Raw genomic sequence first — 17,478 nt, 5'->3', positions numbered from 1 at the left:
AAGTCACTCAATATTTCCTGACCTCAGTTTCTTCATCTTAAAATGAGGAAGATTAAGGTCTAAGGTCCCTCCCAAACCTAAAGCTATGATCTTGTAATTGAGACTGGGACTTAATTTCTTTTCTTCTCTGGGGGACTAAATTTCAATTTTATAATGAGAGTTTGTGGGAAAACAATTCAACATAGAGAAATTTGCTTTATGGGAAAAAATTTTTAGGAATGTATCAGTCTGCTCCTTAAGTACTTTTGAAAGCATTATTGAAAGGACCAGAGATTGAAATCTTCTACTGTATTTACAGGACAGATGCAATGTACACAGACAAGATTCTCTATTTAATTAAAATGACTTCACCTCTGACCCTGAGGGAACACTGCTGTGTGAAGGTCATCTTGCCTCTGTGGTCCTGTCAGTGCTAAGCTGCTTTCATGATCCTACTAATCAAAATGTGCCAAATATAGGCCTCATTTCCTCCTTCTTCCTCTTCTTTATTGGATAGGAACACCAGGAAGGGAACGGAGCCCAATTATTCACATTAACATATGATTTCGAGGTTGCCTTGGCCTCTGGTTGCTACAAAACTAATCTAGATTTGGATGAGTGCCTAGTGCTGTGCCTGGTATGTAGTAGGCACTTACTAAATGCTTGGTGATTGAATGATTAATGGTAGGAGAGAAACCTCACCCACTTTCCCCTGCTCCCAATCATTTAGAGTGCCTAATGCTATGGATGACAACCAATGTATATTACTGATTGGGGGAATAATTTCCTGAGCCAGCTGGGGTAATTAAACACCAGCTCTAGGGTTTTCTAATGTCAATGGCCTTAATCCCATCATTAAATCATAGAATCTGAGAGTTGGGAAGTAGCTTCAAGGTCACTGCCTCAAAGCATTTGAGCTGGATGGAACATTGGAGGTCATGTAGTCCAATGGCCTCATTTACAGATAAGGAAATTGACACCAAGAGATATCAAGTAGCTTGCCCAAGGTCACTCAGGTAAGTTACAGAGGGGAGATTTGAACCCTCGCCCTTTGACTCCTAAGCCAACAAGTTTCCTCTCAATGCCAAAATCCCCCCTGCAATATCCCTGAAAGGGTGTCAAGTCTGCCATTTATGGGAGGCAGAATCTAGGAGGAAATTGGAGATTTTAAATCTTTCACTAAACTATTCCACAAACTCTTTTGCCTCTGCAGTGAAACACTTCTAAAGGAACTTACAGGCTCAACCTGAAGAAGACAGTCCATTTTAAAGAAGGGGAAACTTGGCAGTCTTGCAACTTGCTTGACACAGGTCGCCAGGTGATAGATTTTTGGTCCCTCTCCACCTGGAATGGCTTCGCACTAGGTGCTTGGCTGTGAATATACTGCCCTTGTTTTATGTACAGTTCCAAGCATTTCTTGTTTGTGGTAGCTCTGGACTTGAAGCATAGTGGGAAAAGGAGTGGGAGGAGGGAGCAGCAGAGGGAGAAAGTGCCATAGACCCAGGAGACCTTATGAACTATGGAGGTAGTTTGGACTTGGCGTTAGATAGTTAAGTGAGAATGAAAGAACTTTGAATGGACCATCACCAATAAATCAAAAAGCACGTGCTAGGTGATAGGTGCTGGGGATATAGGCAAAAAGGAGCTGGCAATCTATTATGGAAGATAGCACTGTATGTATAAGCCTATGCAAATAATGTATACAAGGGAATTAGTGATTAGGGAGGCTATAGAAGTTGGGGGAGGAATATTTGGAGAAGGTGACATCATTCTCACCACAAATTGATCAAAGCTATCCTCAAGGTCCCTCAATCTACTCAACCACTTGTCCTTGGAGGTGGGAAACTAGCTGGTTTATTTTACTGAGCCTTTATAATTCAACATAAGAAACAGGAATACCATAGTAATCAATCATTTATCTTTGCCTTTAAAGTTTCAAAAGAAAATTCATTTTTATGGGGTTGGGGGTGGAGCCTTAAGCTACATTTCATCTGAGCCTAGCTAGTAGCAGGTGGTCATCTTAGAAGAGAAGATGGAATTAATCATAAGGCTTAGAAAGGTAAGTGAACCAGATAAGCAACCAACTAAAACCCCAAACTTTGTGCTCTACAGATGCTGTCAACCTCAAAGATGAGTCAATCCAGGCTAGAGCTTGGATTGGATCCAGAACACAGGTTTCTCCCTCACATACTACACCTTATTTTCCCTTTTCCATTTTCCCTCTTCTGCTTTCAAATTAGTTAACATATGTAAATCAATTTGCAAACCTTAAAACACCACATAAATATTTATTGTTATTATTAATAGGATTATGATTCTGACAGGCTGTAGTTCCTCCGCACAGGGGGAAAGGTGGAGAGTGAGCACATTCGATGCCCCTCCTTCCCTAAGGGAGGATCAGAGGCACATTAGGGGGTAGCAAACATTGGACCTCCAATTTTCCTTCATAGATCTTTGCTATCTACTGCATTTTTCCTTTAAAAGGAAAATGGGGGAGCAGAGAGGGAATGGAACGACCTAATAGGCTTCGGGCAAGTCTCACTTCCCTTTTCTAGGAAAGAATATCCACCACTTTCTCATTATTGCCCCCTCACCCACACAAACTAGGGAAATGGGCGTAGAAAACTCAAGTCAATACAAGAATGACTTCAGCCCTGCCTAACACTCTCGTCCCTTCCATCCCTGCCCCAGGTTTGAAGAGGCTCCGGCTAGAGATTGAGAGGAGAGCATCTGCTTGAGGAAAGCTGCCCTCTCCTCTGTCTTTGTCTCTTCCTTCTAGTCGTCTCTCTAGGTTGGGACTCTGCAGCAGCAGCAGCAGCAGCCCCAGCAGCAGCAGCCCCAGCAGCAGCAGCCCCAGAAGCAGCAGCCCCAGAAGCAGCAGCCCCAACAGCATCAGCAGCTACAGGACGGAAGAGACAGCAGAGCGCGCTCCGGGAGCCTGTGGTAGCTGGAAGGAGCGATCCCGGGAGCCTCCTCCCAGCTCCGCAGCCTGCCGAGATGCTCCTGCGGTTGTAGCGCTCATCGTCAGCCCTCGGCCGCGGCGGCAGAGGGAGGAGAGGCTAGCGGCCGCCCCACAACCCCAGCTGCCTAGCCTGGGCGCAGTGGACTGGCTGGCTGGCGGGCAGCAGCCATTGCACTTGCCTACTCCCCCCCTCCTCTCCGCGCACACACACACACACACACACACACACACACACACACACACACACACACACACACACACACGCACACACACGCACACACACACGTCCACGCAGTCACAGACACACAGGCGCACAAGCGCGCCACACACACCCCCTCCCCCGTACCCCTCTCTTACAGTGCGCCCTCCTCCCCTCCGCCCCCACCTCCTCTCCAAGGCGCCGCTCCGATGGAGCAGCTAGCCTGGCACCGTGCTGGCGCAAGGTAAGATCCAGCCGCCTGTTGCTTTTCGCTGCGCCCGGCCCGACTCCTCACGTGCGCCCCCACAGCGGGCTCGCCATCCTGCGGGGAAGGATGGCCAAGTGCGGCTGGCGTTCTCTCAGTGCCTCCTAGATAAATACGGGCTTGGGCATGGCGGGGAAAGGGGGCGGGGGGTGGAGCGGGGCGAGCTCACTGGAGAGGCTACGTGGGGGCCGGGAGAACTCCCCGAACTTTTGGGCTGAGCTGCGGGTGCTGGGGGCCTTCCTCTTAAGTTACCTGGTGAGTTTCCCTGAGATGCCCTCCTCCCGTCCCCCAGACAGCAGGCATCCCTCCCCCCTGGCGTGTGTAGTGCAGGGAGGCTCCACTCCGCAGGGCGTCTCGAGGTCTGCATTTGGGACTGAGCAAAACAAAATAATACTGAAGAGAAAATAGAATCTGAGAGGTGGGGCCGAGGGGGAGGGAATGGAAGGAGAGAGGGAAGGAGAGTGGGAGGGAAGAAGGAGGCGACCAGGGATTGGGAAGCAGCCCCTCGGCCGAGATCGGCCAGGACCCGGCATGGGGGGCTGGGCCAAGGGAAGTCCAACCTCCCCCCCTTCCCCGACATTTATTGGTTAGTCAAGTTGTAGCTGCTGGCCGACTGAGTCTCTGAGCCTGGACCAGGGCTGGTGTGTGCACCGGCAACTGCGAGAATACAAATCAGGGGGGGTGGGGTAAGTAAGTGCTTGGGGTTTGGAGAGGCTGAAGCTGGGCGGGGGGCAAGCGGGCTTGGGTGAGCCTTGGGTGACAGCCCAAGTCAAGAGGCTGACGGGTGCCAGGGGAGGGGGGTCTGGGACGCTTCATATGCGGGGAGGGGGGGGAAGGGAGTAGGGTCAGAAGTGTGCGGGCGTGTGTGTGTGTGTGTGTGTGTGTGTGTAAATCGCTGCAGGAAGGGTTCTGTGAAGCAAAGAACACAGGAATTCAGAGTAATAGAATTTTAGAACCCAAGGAGCCAGAGAAGTGCTCTGGAGAGAGGCGATAACGCCTTCTGTTTAAGGGAGGGTGGGGGGAGGTGGGGAAATCATCCCACAGGAATAGGAGGAGAGGTGGGAATGATGCTTGTGGTGTTAGAGGTGGAGATGGTGTGAATGTGTGGGGTGATTATACATGGAAACAAGCCTTGTCTTTCATTGACTAAACATCATGGTGCTTTACATTTTGAAACACCCCTAATCCTCTTAGCTCCCGCTTCCACTCCCCGTACACCTTCCCAGCTCTTTTTGTAGTCTCCCAATCCCCCTACCCACCCACCCACTGCTCTTGTCAGGGCTCCCAGGCACAGTCTCTGCCGGGTGCTCCAGGTGCTATGCCCGGCGCTGCAGGCGGAGGAGAAGGAAACGCGAAGTTCCGAGCTTCTAGGACGAGGTTAAGGCTGGGTGGGGGTAGGAAGTTCTCCAGTAGCCGGGGCGGGGTTTGGAGAGGGGAGAATCTGTGGATGGTGGTCTAGGGAGTGGGCTACAGCTAGATACCTCACCCTCACCCCCTGCATTCCTCCTAAAGAGGATCACACCTGGGTGAAGGGAGAGGGAAAAGGGAAAGGGAAAGCCTCTAAACTGGGAGAGGCATGTTTCTGGAGAAGGCAGTTTATCTGCTGTTTGGAACTAGGGCTTATCCTGATCTGCATTCTGAAGTGGAGAGAGGGGCTATAGAAAGCAGTGATCTGAACAGGGAGGGCACAAGGTGGGATGGCCGAGGAGTGGGGGTGGTGGTGAAAGGCTAGGCAGGCAGTACCTCCCAGACTCGGGGGAAGGAGGGGTTTTCTGGGGACCACTTTGTCGTCCGCCGCTAGTTGCAGGTTCCACCTGGAGCTGGGGAGAAAGATGCTGCAGGTTGAGATTGGAAAAGGCGCGGCCGAGGTTTTCTCCTCCTTCTCCTCCTCCTCCGCCTCTGGCTACCTTAGAATAAAAGGCACGAATAGCACCAGGCGGCGGCCCAGGCTGCAGCAGGAAAAGCTTTAGTCGCCCCTCCTCCTTCTCCTGCCTGCTGCCCGCCTAGTCTGCCACCTGCCCCCCTCTACCAGGGGCCCCACCGAGGCTCGGGTTCCCGAGCTGCAGCTTGGAGCTGGGCTCCCCTGGGCGGGGAAACACCGGGCTTAACCCTCCCCTCCCCGGAACCGGAGGAGGAGGCGCACACCCCTGGAGGGGAACGGCCGCCTAGGAGAGGCTCACCTTCCTCCCTCCCCCAAGCCTGAGCTTGCAAGGTGTTGGGAAGTTTTTTTCTTGGAGGTGGGGCATAATTGGTGGCCGGGAGGAGTGGGGCTGTGTGCATCTCACAGCCCTCAGGGTTTGGGTTTGGTTTCAGAATCTTGACAGGTTGACCCCTGGGAGTTCACTCTCGTCTCCACTTCCATTACTTCAAGGGAAAACCAGGACTGGGGAAACCTCTCCTCCTCTCCCCTCCTCCTTTCCTGGCCTCGTGCCAGTACCGCCCTGGCCCTTCTGGAAGAGAAAGCCACATCCCCTAGGCCTCTTAAGAGAAATCTCGTGCTTGCCATCCCTCTGTCCCAGGGAGAACCCCTGAAAGTGATTTCCTTGCAACTGATTGCCTAGGCATTTCCATGCTGCTTGGCTTCCAGAGATGCTATGAGCTCCAAGAGACCCAAGGAAGTGGGAAAAGGGGAATTCCCATGTTCTGTGTCTTCTCCCAGTGTATTTCCTGCGCATATATACCTGATCTGTTCTGTCGGGATGTCTATGTAACCATCTTAAGCCCCTCCCATTCAGGCTTGATCTTAAATTGCCTAGATAATTTGGAGAAAAGGAAGGAACTAAGTAAGGCCTGCGTTACTCAGACATTTACTTAAACATCCGTTTTTTACCTGCTCTGGCACACGCTTTATACAGTCTTTCCGTGAATAGGCTAACTGGAGGTATCATCTACTAATGCGTTCTAGCACCTAGGACAGTGCCCGCTACATAGTAGGCACTTCATGAAAGATGACTGATTGAATTTTGGCTTTAGTCATCTGAAAATAGCCACCTCACTCTGCCTGTGAGGACTTGCCCAGACCACGGCTGATTCATGAAAGCAGATTTCTTTAGATCTAGATATTACGGATGCCAACCTGTCATTTTGCTACAAGGAAACTGAGTCCAGCAGCAGTTTAACAGATCTGAATAGGACCAGACAACTTGTAAGTAGGGGTGGTGTGGGGAGATCAACTGTGAATTCAGGTTCTACTGCCTGGTTTATAAAGCATTGAAAATAATTAGCTTATTTGATCTTCACTATCTTGAGGTTTAGTCCTTCTGGGGTTTTTTTATCCCCATTTTATAAATAAGGAAACAAGGTCAGAGAGGTAAAATCACAATTTCCCTATTCAATAAATATCAGATGTGATATGAGGACTGGGTTACCTTCCACCAGTCCCTCTGCATCTTTAAGGACAAGCTACTTGAATACTTACCAGGGATGATGTAGAGGACTTTTAGTAGGCATGGTAGGTTAGCCTAAATGGCCTGTGAGGTCCCTGCTTACCCTGAAATTCTGAGATTCAGACTCCAAGCTCCAAATGGTCTGCTCATCGCACTTCTTTACTATGACAACAATAGCAATAGCTGACATTTATGTAATACTTAAAAACTTGCAAAAGGCTTGACGTATGTTACCTCATTGGATCCTCAAAATACACCCTATGAAGTATTCTCTCCAATTTTCAGATGGAGAAACTGAGGCTGAGGGGTTACTTGACTTGCCCAAGTTTCCACAGTAAAAAGACACATCTAGGTGCTCTGAGCCTCAAATTCAGCCCACCTTCCACTGCATTAGGCTGACTCCCCCCTTTTTGATGTGTGAGAAAAGGAAGTGGGTAGGAAAAGCATAACGAATAGAATTCCCAAATCCAGTGCTTTTTCTGAGGCCTCTTTGCTTCTTGTGCAGAGCCTGTTGCTTGGTGGAGGGAGGATGGGGTGGTCAGGAACATGAATCCTATGGAGGGGACCCTGAGGCAGTAGCAAACTCCCAAATAATGCCTATCTAGCAAGCTAGCTCTTTCTCTACCCCTTGAGCATGCCTAGTTGTGTGCAGCATAGAATTTCAGTTTTACATCTAGAAAGGACCCTCTGCAGAGGGCATCTAGACTCTCCCTTTCACAGTTTACAGCTAAGGACCCTGAGGTCAGCATGATTTGTATTCACAACCTGTTAATGGCCTGGCCAGGCTTAAGTCCATATTCCATTCACTGGCTCCTGCTCCTTTGCGCCTTCTCAGAATGTGTTTATGTTTAGAAATGTTGTATTTCAACATTTAAAAACACAATGGAACCTTTTTTTAAAGTCAAACTATTATTCAGGCAGTTTCACTAATATAAGTGGTTTGGGCAGGATGAGAAGGAAAGCCAGGCCTTTTGTCAGACTGAAGCCTCAAAAAAAATCTTGCAAGAATTTGTGAAATTGCATCAGAAAAATAATAGCACATATATTCAGCAAAAATTGAGGAGGAATGTCCTAACACAAAAAAATGGAAAGGCTTTACAACTATGTCATAAACTCCTTCCCTTAGATGAATAATAACCCTTGCTTTCCCCATCCTGATCCCCACTTTTTTTAGCATCACAGCATCTTAGATCAAAAACTAAAATTGACCACAGAGGACATATAATCAAATTCACTCATTTACAGATGAGGAAACTGAGGCCCATAGAAGTTAAATGACTTGCCCAAAGTCACTCAGCTAGGAAGTGACAGGTGGAATTTGAACTCAGGCCCAGTGATTCTTCAAATTTAGCTCTCTTTCCGTTGCCTTCTCCCTCCCTCAGATCTAATTCTACATGAGGAAAGGTACAATTCACAATTCAAAGACCAAGATTCATTTGAGAATATAGAGTTTTAAATGATCATATTTGACCCTGCTTCTCTGACCTTTGTTTTAAGAAAAGATTGAGACAAAGGTGAGGTGAGGATGCCTCGAAAGGTTAAGTGTTGAAAGAAGGAAGAATTTCCCCTCTGAATTTGAAGGGAGCTTTCTCCAAGTAACAATTTTCTGCCAATCATTCAGGTTTTAAAATCATTCATCCAGAGCTGGCAGGGACCTCAGAGGCCATCTAATTAAACTAACTCTCTAATTCTACAGGTGAGAAAACTGAGTCTTGAGAAGTGAGTTGCCCAAATATCTCATAGGGCCTATTTGTGTCTTCAGGTGTCTTCTGGGACCAAAGAAATAAGGACCCACTGTATAATTTCAATGGGTGTTGTTAAGACCCTGGTAGCAGTAATGTAGTTTCTCAGCCACAGGACTGAATTCTTCACTTGGAGCCAACCCAACACATAGGTAAGCAGGACTCCAGCAGGAGAGTGTGGGAGGTGGTTGGGCCAGGTGCCTGTGGTTTTCATTTCTGCAGCCTGTTTGGAGAAGTGCTGGAAGCGACATGAATTAAAAGCCTCATTTAAAAACATCTAATACGAAAGGACCAAGATAAAGGAAATAGCAACTTGGATCATTTTCTATTGATTAGATGAATTATCCGCAGTTCTGGTTCTGAAATAGCCCAAGGTAGGAGTTCCCAATCTTTTCAGTTTGTGATTGGAGTGGAGAACTTTAGGAATTACTTGCTGGGAAATCTTGTTAACAAGACACAGATTGGAATTCATGCTGACAGATTTTTTATCTGGGGACATCAAAGTGCAGATTTCCTTCCCTATCTGGACACTCCTCACATCTCCTAAGGCCAACAGTGATGGCTGACCTGAAATGAATCATATCAAGGGGTAGAAGCTAGAGCACTGGACTTGGAATTAGGAAGACCTGGGTTTTGATCTCACCTCAGACACTTAGTAGTTAAATGACCCTATGCAAATCACTGGAACTCATTTCTCTCATCTGCAAAATGAATTAGATTCAATAATCTTTATAGTTCCTTCCAGCTCTAAATAAGTTATTATCATTTGATCTAGTTGACGATGGCTAAGAGCAAAATTCAATTTCATAAACATTTATTAAGTGCCACTACGTCCTTTCCCAGCTCTCAATCTATGAATCTAGCACAGCTGACAAAGAATGTTCTGTATCTTGAGTCAGAAGACTTGAGTTTGAATCCTTCCTCTTCATTGTTTATTATCTATAATATCCTGGTCTCAGGTTTTGAATTTGTAAAAGAAGAGAATTGGGCTAGATATTCTCCAAGGCCCCTTCTAGATTGGCAAAGTGAATAGAGTGCTAGACCTGGAGTAAGGGAGATCTGAGTTCAAATTAAGCCTCAGCTACTTACTAGCTATGTGATCCTGGGCAAGTCATCTAGTCTTTGCCTCAGTTTCTTCACTGGTAAAATGGGAATAATTATAGCACATACCTCACAGGGTCATTATGAGGATTACATGAGATAAAAACCTGTAAACATTTTGTAAAATTTGAAGCAATAAAGAATTATAATTATTATGACACTTGTAAAGCTTTCTGAAAGCTGTATATATAAATGTTAGCTATTATCATTTAACTCTAAAATGCTATTTACAAGCCTAACTTTGGCAGTTTGGGACCCATCATTGATTGTCTCCAATTATCTCAAGGGATATAAAAAATTTAAATCTTAAATAAATTTTAAGTTTCTCTACTAAAATGTAGGTCTTTTGGGACAGAAGAGAGAGCACTATCTAATTAGACAATGATGGGGATGACAAGTCACCAAAGACTGAGAATTCTTGGATTTGCCAGTGTTTCCCAACCCAATACCCCATAGGCAAAATTTTTACTAACCTGCAAAACTTTTACAACCAAAGGCCCTTACTTCTTAAAAACAATACTTAAAACAACATCAGTCTTTACCTTGGCCTTCTCTTCATTCTCTCTCCATCCCACCTTTTCCCCTTTACTTCTCCTCTTGCCCCACGTAACCCTGTATTTCTTTGTTTTCAATGAAGAATCCAGGTTTTTCCCCATTCCTTGATATTTTGTAAGCTGGGAAACATTGTACTAGACTGAAGCATCTGAGGAATACATTATGATTTTCTAATTGTCTACTGGAGAAAAAAAGATGTGGAACTGGGTAAAGTTGAAGTACCACAAAAATAATTATCAAATCTTGTACAAAATTTCTAAGTACTTGTAGATTTAGAAAGTTTGTTGTCTGATGGGAGAAATTAAGATTAGTGGTGCTGACAGGACATGATTGGGTTATAATAGATTATCCACAAAATACATCTTTGCTCTTAATATTGTAGATACGATGTTAAGGGCTAATTAAGAAAAAAATACCCTTTTTGTTACCCTGGTTCTCTGACCCTGAAGAGGGCATGGGGTAATCATACAGAGGAATAAGCTTCATGTTATATTGCCAAAGTTAAAAGTAATGAAAAGAATGAAAATCCTCTGATTCAGGAAGCAATGTTTATATAGGCTCCTTCCAGGCACGTGTGTCTTTTCTAATTCACATTTGAGGTTTGTCATCTTTGAAAAAAAAAGAAGAAAAAAAAGAAGAAAAGGGGCAGAGTATCTGACCTTGAGCTATTTTTAATAGAAAGACTTCTGAGAGCTTGGGTAATGAGGTTCTTAGAAAAACTGTTTAAAGAAGATGGTGGGAGAAAAAGGAACAAAATTACTAAAACTGAAGTGGGGTTCTAAATTAAATTCAGATGAGTTTGGTGGCAGAGGTTTTATCTTGGATTAAAAAAAGAGAGATAATATTAGAAGCTAGGTTAGAAGCAATAAATGGGATTGATCAACTGTATTTAACCTGGATGTTACCAAATGGAATAAAAGCCTAAACATGCTTTTAATGACTAATAATAACAATAATTGGTGTTTGCAGTTGCTTTACCCTGACAAGGGGCTTTACTGTGTTAATATTCTAGGTATTAGCATTTGCAAGTGTTTGTTTGCTTTGTAAGTGTTATCTCAATAACACTTTCCTTAAGGCATCGAGAGAGAGAGAGAGAGAGAGAGAGAGAGAGAGAGAGAGAGAGAGAGAGAGAGAGAGAGAGAGAGATCTTCTTATAGAGAAGATTTGGCAAACTCCTACTTTTTTTAAAAAAGGTTTTTCATAAAATATACATATTTTCTTGAGAATTCAGTCTCTAGGCTGCCAATCAAGTAAAAATATTTTTCTTCCTCAACATTATAAACAAAAGTAGGTGTTAAAGCCAGATGATAAAATTTTAAAAGGAACAACTTAGTAAGTTTAAATATTCTTCCTCAGGGAGGGAAAATAATATTAGTAGAATTCATATTTTCTAATTGGAAGTTCTTTCTTAGGGGATTGTCAATAATTATTTGTGCTAATGTTTATAAAGCATTTTGTAAACCTTAAAATGCCATACAAATGTCTTTTATTCTTATCATTGAGAGGCAAAATGTTGAAATTATCTGTTTAGAACTAATAATACTAATATCTAGCATTTATGTAACATGCATGCAAAATGCTTTCCATACATTATCTTATTTGGTTATATCACAATAACCCTGTGAAACTGACACTTTTGTGCCCCCATTTTAAAATTGGGAAACTGAGGCAGACAGAGGCTGACTCACCCAGGGCTACACAGCTAGTTGGTATCTGAGACTAGATTTGAATTTAGCTCTTCTTGACTCAGTGTCAAGTGCTCTATCCAAGCTACCTAGAAAGACCTGGGATCAAGCTCTCTCTCTGACAACTACTGACTATGTGACCTTGGATAAGTCCCTTAAACTTTCTAGTACCTTAGGGAACCCTTTATGGCTGTGTTGCAGAAGATGAATATACATTGGTGGAGGTAATTTCCTCATTTGGAAAACTCTATACCAGTGAAATCACAGGTTTGGTCTGCCACACCTCTCATATGATTAGCATGTCAATATCATCCTAGGGAAAGATCCCTCTGACTACAGGTGTTTAAGAAAGTATATTTAGTGCATCTTTTCAGAAATAAAATCGAAATAAATATTATGAAAGAAATAAGTCATTTAAAGTTATACTAAAGCCCTGAAAGATACTTGACTGGCTAGAACAAGTGTGGGGAACCTACAGCCTCAAGGCCATATGTGGCCCTCTAGGTCCTCAAACTGTTTAGATTCAGTCAAAAAGCCCCACTTGAGTCCCGAGAGGGCCACATGTGTAGACTTGAGGCCTCAGTTTCCCCACCCCTGGACTAGAGCAAACGTTCCTGAAATTAAAGGTTGGCTATAACTTCCCATTCCTTAATTGGAGAGCCAATAGTTTATCTATGACTAACTTCTTTAGAATCAGATTGCTTCAAGAAAACTTGCATGGGGTGGGGTGTAGGGTTGTCCTGTGATTATATGAGATTTACATAGCTAGAGGGTACTTGGATCTCCCTGGATTATATAGCCAATATTTTCCTCGGTTGAGAGTTGGTATGAAGGTGAAGGGCCTTCATACACTTATCCACAGCGAAAGCATAAAGGTCAGACATGGAACCTTCCCCTTGCTCCCACCTGGTCCAGCATCTCCCTTTTATAAAGAAAGGTTGTAATTTAGAAAAGGCTCAAAAGTGGCTAAGCAGTCTTTTCTCTTATTAACACCAGAGTCAGTGTGCACAGACCATGGTCATTTGCATGACTAGTGACTCCATAGATTCCTGGCCAGAAGAGATTGAGTGCTGGCTATTCTTTGTTTTATGTATAAGATATAAACTTGTACCTGCATAAGGGTTGAGCCAACATCTACAGCTGGTTTAAGGGAGCATGGAGAGTAGATTTAGGGTTCACTTTTATGCTTTTCAGTGGTGGCTTTAAATTGCTCTTGTAAATCCAAAGTTAAAGAAGCAAAGTGAGAAACCCTTTCCACTATACGGGTGAGCATCACTTTGAAACAACAGTCAATGGGCTAGGCATGTCCACCTCTAGGCAACTGCACCACAAAGATCAGACATCATGAAGAAGTGTTAGGAAAAGAGAGGTGGATGGTTTTGGTTATTATGTATTCATTGTATGTCTATTATCATCCCCTCTCTTCACCGAAGTTCATAGTTCCTTATAAAATCTTGTTTTGTTTATACACTGAACTATTTGTTTGTTAAGGTCTTAATAAAAAAAGAAAGAGAAAAGAAGGAAGGAAAGGAATAGAAGGAAGGAAGGAAGGAGGGAGAGAGGGAACAGAGGGAGGAAGGCAGGCAGAAAGGAAAAAAGGAGAGAAGGTTGGAAGGAAGGAAAGAAAGGAGGGAGAGAGGAAGAGAGAAAAGAAGGGAGGGAAGGAGGAAGGTTGCAGACAGAAGACCTGAGCTCAAACTCAACTTTTGTCACTTAATGCCTTTGGGACATTCAGACAAGCCACTTAACTTGTCTGGTATTGAACTTCCTTGTTTATTATAATAATTATTTTTAATAATAATATTGGCCTTCTGAAATCCCCCTTGCCTCTAAACCTATGAGCCTATAGAAGTGTGGTGAAGTGAATAGAGAGGCAGCCTCTTGGAAAGACCTGAATCCAAACAGCAAGTAGACAGGAGGTAAGATTCTGGATTCCAGATACAAGGAATCTAGATGATAAAGTGGATAGAGTGCTGAACCTGGAATTAGGAAGACCTCAATTTAGATCCATCCTCACACTGGCTATGTGACCCAGAGCAAGTCACTTAATCTCTATCTGATAACAGCAACTATGTCCCACAGTTGTGAGGATAAAATGAGATTAATATTGTAAAGTCCTTTGCAAATTTGAAAGTGCTTTGTTAGTTTCATCTATCACTGTTATTTTTCTAGAGAATGAAACAGAACAGAAATGGGCTAGAAAAAATGAGAAGAGCTTTAGCACATGGAAGTACAGATTTTAGAATTCACTGAGGAATGTGTGTGTGTGTGTGTATGTATGTATGTATGTATGTATGTATGTGTGTGATAGACCAGATATGAGAAAAATTTCTTGAGCTGCCCGAGATCATTCCCAGACTTTCCTTGACCCACGGAGCACAGAGGAAGTCCTGATGGTTGAAATCCACCAGTACAGTCAGTTCTGTGTCATTGATCAAGAAGCTCAATTTTGTCCTTCATTTTCCAGGCTTTGTTTTTTCCCCTCCATTTTATCTATTTCTTTTTAATTTTAAACTTAGCAATCACCAAATAAAACCTACATTTCTATAAGCACTGTAGAATTGGAGAATAATATACATGAAACTATACATCTCTATTGTAGTGAGATTGTTTTCTTCTTAAGTAGATGATAAATTTAAAATGTCATGTTTCAAAACCATTCTGTTCATTCTTTCTTCCATCTTTTCACATTCTCTTTGTGGGAATTCAACAAGTTTCATGGTTTCTTATACCATCTTTTTCTTTGCTCCTCTTCATATTCTGAGATGTTTGATCACTTCTTAAGCAATCATTCCCTGGGTTGCTGCCCAGTCTCCTGTTGTCACTGTCAGTATATACTAGGAGTCCTTTTCCCAGCTGGGCATTGAATCTTGTGGCACCTCTAAGGTGATTTTCATTTGTTTCTGCTTCTAACTTGTGACCTGGAGATTTGCCCACTATACCTTGGTCCTGTCCAAGAGGTCTATGGAGAAATCCTTCCAGGGGGAAGAGGGGAGAGTGGAAATGTTTCTTGGATCATATAAAACTTCTGTTAGAAGGAGGAGGATGTTCTTTTCCTCTTTCAATTAGATAATTCATGAAGAATGTCAGTCTCACCTAGATAGACTGAGTTGAAAAACATTTTCAAATTTCCCATTAATTATGTAAAATTTTTAAGGCATAATTGTGTAGTAATTTGACAACTGACCTCTTTGGAAAACCTGGATTCAAACCCCACCTCTCACAAACACTATCTGTCCAACTTAGACAAGCCACTTACCTAGGCAACTCTGTAAGCCTGTAAGGGGTAGACCATGTGCCAATAAGCGATGGTTAAGAGATGTTTGTGTTAGGAGCTCCTTTACCAATGAAATAACAGGTCCAGTTACCTATTGATAGCTATTTCAATATCAGTAATGATATGTATTTTACATATGTATATACATATATATATCTGTTTGTGTGTATATATGTATATATATACATATGATATTTTACAATATTTGACAGTTTGCAGATATTTTTTGTACAGTCATTTGAGTTTCACAGTAACCTGGCTATTTACTATTTCTGTAGTACACAAAAGGAGCTAAGACTCAGAGAGGTAATTGACTTGCCCATAGTCACAAAAGCTATTGGGTCAGAGATAGGATTCAGATCTAGACCTTCCAACATTCAAGGTCACATCTTTTGGAGTAGGTCATGTGTCTTCCTCATAGTATCATAGAGTCACCTTCCTTCCAGATTCAATCCATTGGTAGTCATCTGGTGTTTTTGGTTTCATCTTCTTTGCCACAAGAGATGAAGCAATTGAACAATGTGCTGTAAAGATAGCAGGTAGCAGGAGGAGGGATAGGAGAGCAAAGGGGCTGGTTCTCTCATGGGCTGGGTGATTAGCTCATGAATAGTTGTGAGGGCACAGTGGTTATGACATTTTGCTCATTGAGTGCCACCCAACAGATGGCTCACATTTGTCCCATGTTGGGGAAAAAAAGATAACAAAGTGTTCTTACTGTTGGGACTCCTTTGAGTTGCTCAGTTATGACTAGTCAGGTGGAACTTGATTAACAGAAGACTGTGTTCTCCTGATGGGTGGCATCTGCCTTTCTATTTTATTTTTTTTAAAGAATGAAGATGAAATCTCACTCAGATGACATTTTTCCTCACTGAGAAAGTGTCTATCCCTGTCTGTGACAACACCAAGTTAGATCTCAGGATGTGGTTGACCTTGAAAATGTCATCTGGTCTGTATGATTATGGGGTGAGAGGAGACGATGCCCAAAGTTCCATCTAGTTGTGCTATTCTGTGATTCTTATAGCAGTTATTAGCTGCCTCCCTAGAGCTATTTAAGGCCATGGAGTATATTTCAAGAAAAATGGAAAATATCTGATCACTCCCAATCAACTGCATCCTTATGTGTGCTTGAAGATGATTATTGTTGTAGGGTTTGGGACTGTAAGGGATCTTAGGGATCAACTAGTCTGATTCCCTCATTTAAAAAAATCAGTAACTTTTGTTTTAAAATCATCCATCCATCCTAATATATCCCTATCCTCTTTGACTCCCAGAGAATCATTCCTTAAAATAAAAAATTTTAAATTAAAAAATAGTTCGGTAAAACTAGCCATCAGCTCAACCAAGTCAAAAATTATAGGGTTCCACACTCATAGTTCTGCACCTTTGCAAAGTGGGAAGGAAAGTGCATCCTCATAGTCCTTTATCAGGACTGATCTAGGTCATTATAATTTCACATTTAGTTTTGACTGACTTGTTGTTGTTCTGACCATTCCCAGTGTTTTATTCCTTGTGCATATTGTTTTCCTGGGTTTACTTCACTTTGCATCAGTTCATCTAAGTCTTCTCTAGTTTCTCTGTATTCTTCACTTTTTTTGTTTCTTACACCATGGTAACATTCTATCCCATTCACTTACCATGCATAGATATGTTTGGCTGTTCTCCAATCAATGAGCATCTTCTTTGTTTCCAGTTCTTTGCTATCATACAAAATGCTGCATAGTTTAGTGCACATGAGACCTTCAAAAAATCATTGATTTCCTTGGTCAACTCTTTCATTTTACAGAGGGAGAAATTGAAACTTAGACAATGGTAGTGACTTGTCCAGGGTGACACAGAAGTCAAGTAACAGAACTGGAACATCACTCTCTTGGCTCCCCTCTGCTTTACTCTCCTTCCTCTTGGCATCCAGGTGAGAGGCAGTATGGCATAATGGATAAAGACCTGGGATGGAGTTCTTCCTGGGAGCTTGAGGCAAGTTACTTGCCCTCTCTAGGCTGTGGGCCACATTCTAAGTGCTTATTTATAGACAAATTACCAATCTACATTGCTGGAGGAGTCCCCACGCTGAGACTTCCCCATACTGATGACTTCAGAAGTCTAGACATTCCCCTTCCCCCGCTCTGCCAAGGACATTCTGATAGAGAACACGTAGAAACTTTTCCAGTAATCAGTATTAATGGGTGAGGATATTGATGTGTGAGAGAATGAACTCAGCCCATAGAATTTTGGGTGCAATCTGTTAAAAAATGCCCTGGACTTTAACTCTCAATTTTGAGAATATATATGTATATGTGTGTATCTATCTATCTGTCTATCTATTTTTTATC

General features: G+C 43.2%; 1 protein-coding gene across 5 annotated transcripts in view; it reads left to right on the top strand.

Moving 5' to 3' along the window:
* The first annotated feature begins 2,840 nt into the window (after positions 1–2,840).
* Positions 2,841–17,478, top strand: part of LRRC3B (leucine rich repeat containing 3B) — a 112,000-nt gene continuing 97,362 nt past the window's right edge. Inside the window, exons 1-2 of one of the 5 annotated variants that reach the window (XM_072651153.1) lie at positions 3,857–4,091; positions 8,554–8,685. The gene's annotated coding sequence lies outside the window, so the exon portion shown is untranslated. Of the gene's footprint in view, positions 3,385–3,856; positions 4,092–5,643; positions 6,551–6,570; positions 8,686–17,478 lie in introns of those variants that run through there. The other 4 variants (XM_072651150.1, XM_072651151.1, XM_072651154.1 and 1 more) reach the window with 4 other exon arrangements.

This window comes from Notamacropus eugenii, chromosome 3 (assembly GCF_028372415.1).
Source record: "Notamacropus eugenii isolate mMacEug1 chromosome 3, mMacEug1.pri_v2, whole genome shotgun sequence".
Lineage (NCBI taxonomy): Eukaryota > Metazoa > Chordata > Mammalia > Diprotodontia > Macropodidae > Notamacropus > Notamacropus eugenii.
Note: the sequence above shows the minus strand (reverse complement) of the source record. Positions and strands in the feature narration are given on the sequence as shown.